General features: G+C 40.1%; 1 long non-coding RNA gene and 1 other non-coding gene across 2 annotated transcripts; both read left to right on the forward strand.

Moving 5' to 3' along the window:
• The first annotated feature begins 733 nt into the window (after positions 1–733).
• LOC111963132 (uncharacterized) lies at positions 734–6,450 on the forward strand. Its single transcript, XR_002877218.2, has 4 exons — positions 734–1,671; positions 2,273–2,607; positions 3,268–3,401; positions 5,585–6,450. It is a non-coding gene; the product is annotated as an uncharacterized lncRNA (long non-coding RNA).
• On the forward strand, positions 3,797–3,849 carry LOC111963592 (U7 small nuclear RNA). The gene has a single exon (XR_002877265.1). It is a non-coding gene; the product is annotated as a U7 small nuclear RNA (small nuclear RNA).
• Positions 6,451–7,360: the final 910 nt, after the last annotated feature.

The following is a 7,360-nucleotide window of genomic DNA, read 5'->3' on the forward strand; positions in this document are numbered from 1 at the left end:
GAGTAGAGGATATGTTATGTAGTGAACCATTCACCTCTCATGTCTTGAGAGTAGAGGATATGTTATATAGTGAACCATTCACCTCTCATGTCTGGGAGTAGAGGATATGTTATGTAGTGAACCATTCACCTCTATCAGTTCTGGAGTAGAGGATATGTTATGTAGTGAACCATTCACCTCTCATGTCTGAGAGTAGAGGATATGTTATATAGTGAACCATCACCTCTCATGTCTGAGAGTAGAGGATATGTTATGTAGTGAACCATTCACCTCTATCATGTCTGGGAGTAGAGGATATGTTATGTAGTGAACCATCACCTCTCATGTCTGGAGTAGAGGATTAGTTATGTAGTGAACCATTCACCTCTCATGTCTGGAGTAGAGGATATGTTATGTAGTGAACCATTCACCTCTCATGTCTGGGAGTAGAGGATATGTATGTAGTGAACCATTCACCTCTCATGTCTGGGAGTAGAGGATATGTTATGTAGTGAACCATTCACCTCTATCATGTCTGAGAGTAGAGGATATGTTATGTAGTGAACCATTCACCTCTATCATGTCTGGGAGTAGAGGATATGTTATGTAGTGAACCATCACCTCTCATGTCTGGGAGTAGAGGATATGTTATGTAGTGAACCATTCACCTCTATCATGTCTGGGAGTAGAGGATATGTTATGTAGTGAACCATTCACCTCTCATGTCTGGGAGTAGAGGATATGTTATGTAGTGAACCATTCACCTCTCATGTCTGGGAGTAGAGGATATGTTATGTAGTGAACCATTCACTCTTCATGTCTGGGAGTAGAGGATATGTTATGTAGTGAACCATTCACCTCATCATGTCTGGGAGTAGAGGATATGTTATATAGTGAACCATTCACCTCTCATGTCTGAGAGTAGAGGATATGTTATGTAGTGAACCATTCACCTCTCATGTCTGGGAGTAGAGGATATGTTATGTAGTGAACCATTCACCTCTCATGTCTGGGAGTAGAGGATATGTTATGTAGTGAACCATTCTGGGAGTAGGTGTCACCTGATCCCAGTTGCACATAGAAAGCATCAGTAGAGTTTGAAGTCATTGTTGTCACACTCTGGTTTGTTAATTTACCTGCCTATAGTCTCACTAATAACAGGTCACACCAGTGTGAAGTAACTTTGAAAAGTTGATGGCGTGTGTCCATTTGAAGTGGTTGTTGTATCGTACTATTCCAGTTGTACTTGAAGTGACTGTCTTTGAATGACAAACCCTCAAATGAATGCTCAGAAAATAATTGTGTTTTGTTGTTTAACCTCATTTATCCCTAACCTATGACTCTTTCACACACTGACACCCACAATTGCAACTGAAATAAGTTCAGGTCTTGATTCTCTGTATGTTACAACGTAATTTCTGGTTTAGTAGGCCCTCCTCGTTTTCCTATTGGTGGAGAGATTTTACTCTGTTTGTTCAGAACCTAGCAGTAAAGTAGGCCTACCTTGTGTTCCTATTGGTGGAGAGTTCTAGAGCAGACACCACTGTGGTATAGACATACTGTATATTTCCTGTTATTTGAAGGTTCAGTTTAGTTGTGATGTGAAGCTCACGTGTTTTTAGCACGATGTCTGCACCCCTCTGTGTGGTGCAATCTTCCTCTGTCTCCTTTGCGACACCCTGGCTGAGAAAGGTGAGTGGTGTTATTTTAATTTTCTATTGGGAGGTGGACATCCTTTTGAGTTCATGGAAAGGGGTGGTGTTTTTTTTAACGTTTCATCTCGTCAATTTTACATTTAAAATATATTATGTACAGTTGACTCCTGATTAGTGCACCTTGAATAAGTACAATACAGTTTTCCAGTCTCATTTCAATTACATGATTTTTAATAGCGTGCTCCTGATAACTGCATATCTGGCACAACAGTCCCAAGACATTGCCTTTTTCAGGAGTCCACTGTAAATATCTAGAGTCCACTGTAATCTAGAGTCCACTGCTTAATCTACAGTCCACTGTAATCTACAGTCCACTGTAATCTATAGAGTTGCAATATACTAGATATACAAGATGCTGTTTTCAAGTCATTTACTTTTCAAGTGTAATATTCAAATTAGAGTAGTAGATGGTTCCTGTATTCATAATCCATTTCCAAAAATAAACCCAGACTTGTGTGAAAGTAGTTTTGGGTCGTGAAGATCTCCTTAACTGGTTGGTATTGGTTTATCATTAAAACTAAAGATTTGACACATATGTTTAGTGTGTTTTTTTCCATTCTCCCATCTGCTCATGAAAGGGAACAAGGGGCTGCTGGTCCGAAAGCAGGAGGGCGACACTATGACCATCCACTGCAGCACCTCTCTGCCAGACCAAGAAAACCTGAGTGTGCAGATGCGCCTGACGAAAGAGATTCAAATCCTCTACTTTGACCAGGCAACAGAAAAATTAACCCTCCACGAGAGGTTCAACATCAGATTGATGACTAACGGAAGTCTCAACAAAATGAACATCACCATCACAAACCTGACCATAGAAGACTCTGGGGGCTACTGGTGGTGTTGTACAGTGTTTATAAGAATACCAAGCTTGAGAAGACTGAGGGGGAAGGAGCTGTTTTGCTGGTGGTGAATGGTAGTGCTCAGCCAGTCCTGATTCGTTCCCTAACCCTCCATTTGGCACTTACTCCACCCTTCAATGTTCAAGTTTTTTTGGTCATATGCTCAAGTACAGTGAAATGCTAACTTGTAAGCCTTACCCTACAGTGCAGCATTCAATATCAAAATAGTATAACTAATAAGAAATGAAATAGAAAACAACATGAGAAATAAGATAGGGAGCTGGATAAATAGATATGAATGGAGATCAGTAATCCATGAACAGCAGTGTAGTGGTAGTAATACATCTAATCCAACGGGGGAGCAGTAGTTATGAACCATTTAACAGTCTTATGGTCAGGGGACAGAAGCTGTTTAGGAGCCTGTTGGTCTGAGCCTTGATGGACCGGTACCGTCTGCAAGACGGCAATTTTTCTGGCCTTTCTCGGACACTGCCTGGCATGTACGTCCTGGATACAGATCTGTACGTTGGAAGCTGCTCCACTGGTTARACCTGTCCAGATCCTTCAGATCTGCAAATATTGAAGGGTAATGGGGTCAAGAGGAGGGTTAGGGAATGACTTGAGCTACCAGGCTGTAACTTCTAAACAAGTTCAGACTGGTCCGTTTGTTGAGTAGTATTGGACTGAACTGAATTAAAACATGTGTGCTACCCTGGTGTGTTGCTGTGCCACAGATGAGGAGTGTGACCAGAAAGATGCGTCCTCAGGGCTAGGAATGTCCTGGTATCTGGTCCTGGTCTCAGCTGTCACTGCTGGCTCTGTGCTTCTCCTGAGTCTGCTCATCCTCTTCACCTGGGTCATCCCCAGGGTAAGTACTACAGTAAAGTGTGTGTGTGTGCCCACATGAAAAAATACTGCAGTTTACTATAGAATACTACAGTAGTTACTATAGAATTCTGTAGTATACTGTACAATACACTGTAGTACCCCTCGATCATGTGTAGTACTTACTATATAATGTTGTAGTATACTGCAGTATTATCTGAAAAAAACTGAGTAAATTCTACAGTATTGTCCCCAAAAACACTACAGTCCGCAAAAACACTAGACTTTAACGATAGTAAATACTACAGTATTTAATATGCATAACCCCTGCCCATTCCCCTCCCCATATCCACATTTGTGCTAGGTTAGTTCAGAGCTTCTGCTTTTGTCTATATCTTTTCAGACCCCAGTCCTACCTACCTACCTACAGGTWATGGAAAATGTTCTCTTTTAGTATTTCTCCAGTAGGTTTCCTCAAGGAAAAAGCCTCCACTTCTATGTCAAAGATAATAAAACAAAAATACTATAGTAAATACTACAGTAATGTCCGCAATAGCACAACAGTAAATACTACAGTATATTACAGTCCGCAAAAACACGACAGTAAATACTATAGTATACAATCCGCAAGCACACTGCAGTAAATACTACACTCTGCAAAAACACTTCATTAAATAGTTTATTATATAATACAGTTAATTTACATCATTATTTTTACAATAGTTAACTGTAAATACTAAAGTATAATACAGTAAATACTACTTTTGTAAGCAAAAACACTACTGTAAATACTATAGTATTGTAACGCTCGTCTTCCTCCTCGTCTGAGGAGGAGCAAGGATCGGACCAATATGCAGCGTGGTTTAAATACATACTTATTTATTATGTAAACGAAGACGGAAAAACACTTAAAAAAACAACAGAACAATAAACGACGTGAACAGACCTGAACTTGAGAACATATAAAAATGAACGCACGGACATGAAGGAACAAACGAACGGAACGAATCGAAACAGTATCGTGTGGCGAACAAACACAGACACAGCAACAATCACCCACAAACAAACAGTGAGAACAGCCTACCTTAATATGGTTCTCAATCAGAGGAAATGTAAAACACCTCCCCTGATGGAGAACCATATCAGGCTAATACAATGAACCCAACATAGAAACACATAACATAGAATGCCCACCCAGCTCACGTCCTGACCAACTAAACAATACTGAACAAAGGAAATAAGGTCAGGACGTGACAAGTATATTACAGTCCGCAAAAACACTACAGTAAATACTATAGTATAAAATACAATTTTCTTTTACTACAGTATTTATACTATAGTTAACTGTAAATACTACAGTAAATACTACTTTAGTCCACAAAAACACTACAGTGAATACTACAGTATTTATATTATAGTATCACTATAGTATTTTTTCGTGTGTGTGTGTAGGTGTTTAAGCTTGTGAATCTGTGTGTAGGTGTTTAAGCTTGTGAATCTGTGTGTAGGTGTTTAAGCTTGTGAATCTGTGTGTAGGTGTTTAAGCTTGTGAATCTGTGTGTAGGTGTTTGTCGGGTGGCAAATTGCCACCTCAGCACTGTCTCCACTGACCTGTCTTTGGTGGGGAAATGCACCGTTTTTAACTTCAGCCTTTTGCTTTGACTCATATATTGAGACCTGATGAATCTGTTGGGGTTCTATTATCAGTACAGGTAACAACATATTTGACAGGAAATAGCTCCTTATACTTAACATGTTCAGTGGTATTGTTTGATTTGATCTACATTGATCGTATTCATGAGTTATGAACTGCTTCTGCGGTCTTGCTCAAATTCTGCCCCTGCATATTCCGTCTCATCTAACTCGCGCGTGTGTGTGTGTACAGTATACATGTACATTTTTGACATTTGCAATGTGTTGATGATAATGTTAGTTCAATTCATTTCAATTCCATACAAAAGATATTTACTGAAACACAAGACCACATCCCTCCCTTCTAAACGGGTGACAGGTAGCCTAGAGGTTAAGAGCGTTGGGCCAGTAACAGAAAAGGCGCTGGTTAGAATCCCCGAGCAGACTTGGTGAAAAATGTGTTGCTGTGCTCTTGAGCAAGGCACTTAACCCGAATTGCCTCTGTAAGTCGCTCTGGATAAGAGTGTCAGTTAAATGTTAATAAATTAGCGTACTAACCGTACCTTATCTGACCAATATCTCTTGTCTTCCCAGTTAAAGGCATGGGTGCAACGATTAGACCAACACAGGCAAGACTAGCGATGTCTATGAAGACATGCGCACCACCATCAGACGTGCACACCCCCCTCAGATGGGTTATTAGTGATGTTGCACGGCAGCCATCTTTACTTTGGGCACCAACCTAAGACAGGTTGTTACAGATGTTGCATGGCAGTCATCTTTACTTTGGGCACGACCTTCAGACAGCTTGTTACTGATGATGCACGCAGCCATCTTAATTTGGGTCCAAATGGAAGCTCATGTCAGCTGACTAGGAGACAATTATGTCAACATACTGTAATACATGATGTCAACGAAGGACTTTGAAAGATATATTCTCAGGTTGTGTAAGTAGCAAGGGCTTGCATCAATGATGTGCACTTATGTCAGTCATTCAACCTCAAGGTAAGCTACCTATATACTGTAGCTACTTAAGTAAGTACACAGCATTGTATGTGACTGACGTCACACACTGTAAATGGTTGTTCATACAGAGGTTTTTTATGGTCCTTGACCCTGACGCAGCAGATAGAATTTGAGTCTGTAATTACAACCACAATTTAACTTGAAAATAGCACTGATTGTTGTGTATGGAATTTCAATGTCTTTAGCTGTACATTCTATTTTTCTTTATAGATTGACAATATCTTTTTTAACAACTTTAAATGTTGAATTGATTCTCTTATGTATATATGTTTTTACATATTTGATGGCATTGGGCCTATGCCTATTTTTCAGGCGCCAGGCAACTTTTACTGCTATTTTATTGTATACTTTTGCATTCTTTAGTTCCTGTACTGATCATTGTTTCCTGTAAAGATAGTCTATTTTTTTATAATAAATTAGTCATAATACTAACAGTTCCGTTTCTGTGGTCATTGTGGCATCTCATGTTTTTCACAACAGTTTTGTGATGTTTGCATTTTAAGAACTCACATCAGCAGGGCTCGTCTGTCTAAAGGAATATTAGTGTATTTTTACCACAAGTGTTATACTGCATTACGATTATACTAATGTGTGTTAATGCAGAATCATTTTCAAGTGGAGTGTCATTCTACAACAACTTAATAGCTGTGTTCAGGGTTTCCAATAGAGCAGTGGTCTTCAACCCCTGGTCTGTGGACCACCACTGTTCCCTGAGATGTTAGTGACTGGTCCCTCAGATGGTTGGCTGACACAAATTAAGTTTGACCTAGTTTGTGTTAATCAAAGCATTTTTGGATGGGGAAGGAGCCATTGCTTGCTCAGTCTCTGCGACAAAAAGGTTAATCGTTACATCTAAGATGTTCGTTACATCTAAAGCCTTGCAAGGCAGTCTTTCCATGAGTCAAAAGGCAAGGGCCTAAATGTCACACTGTTTGTCACTTGAGCATGCACAACACCAGACCACAGTGGAGGTGCATGTTGTTTTCATTGTACACATCACTTACGTGTGGTGGAAGTTTGGTTAAAGCTGTGACTTTCTTCTCTCGCTGTGAACCGAGTGTTTTATATTAGTGCAGCAAGTGTACCGTGTATGTACAGAGGTGTGTATGTGTCTTTGTGTGATGGTAATGGTGTGTGTTTGTGTGCGCATGGAGTGGCTTAGAGACATAGAGACGAGACTTCTGCCTTTGTGCACGTGTGTTGGTGCAGCGGGTGGTCGAAACTGCAAGCAGAGTGGAAGTCAAGACCCCGTTTACAGGAATACAAATGGGTTACGCTTACTTACCCACACGACCATGATGTTGACTAACTTGATTAAAGGTCAATAGTCATAACCTTCACCAC

The sequence above is a fragment of the Salvelinus sp. IW2-2015 genome, linkage group LG4q.2 (assembly GCF_002910315.2).
Source record: "Salvelinus sp. IW2-2015 linkage group LG4q.2, ASM291031v2, whole genome shotgun sequence".
Classification (NCBI taxonomy): domain Eukaryota; kingdom Metazoa; phylum Chordata; class Actinopteri; order Salmoniformes; family Salmonidae; genus Salvelinus; species Salvelinus sp. IW2-2015.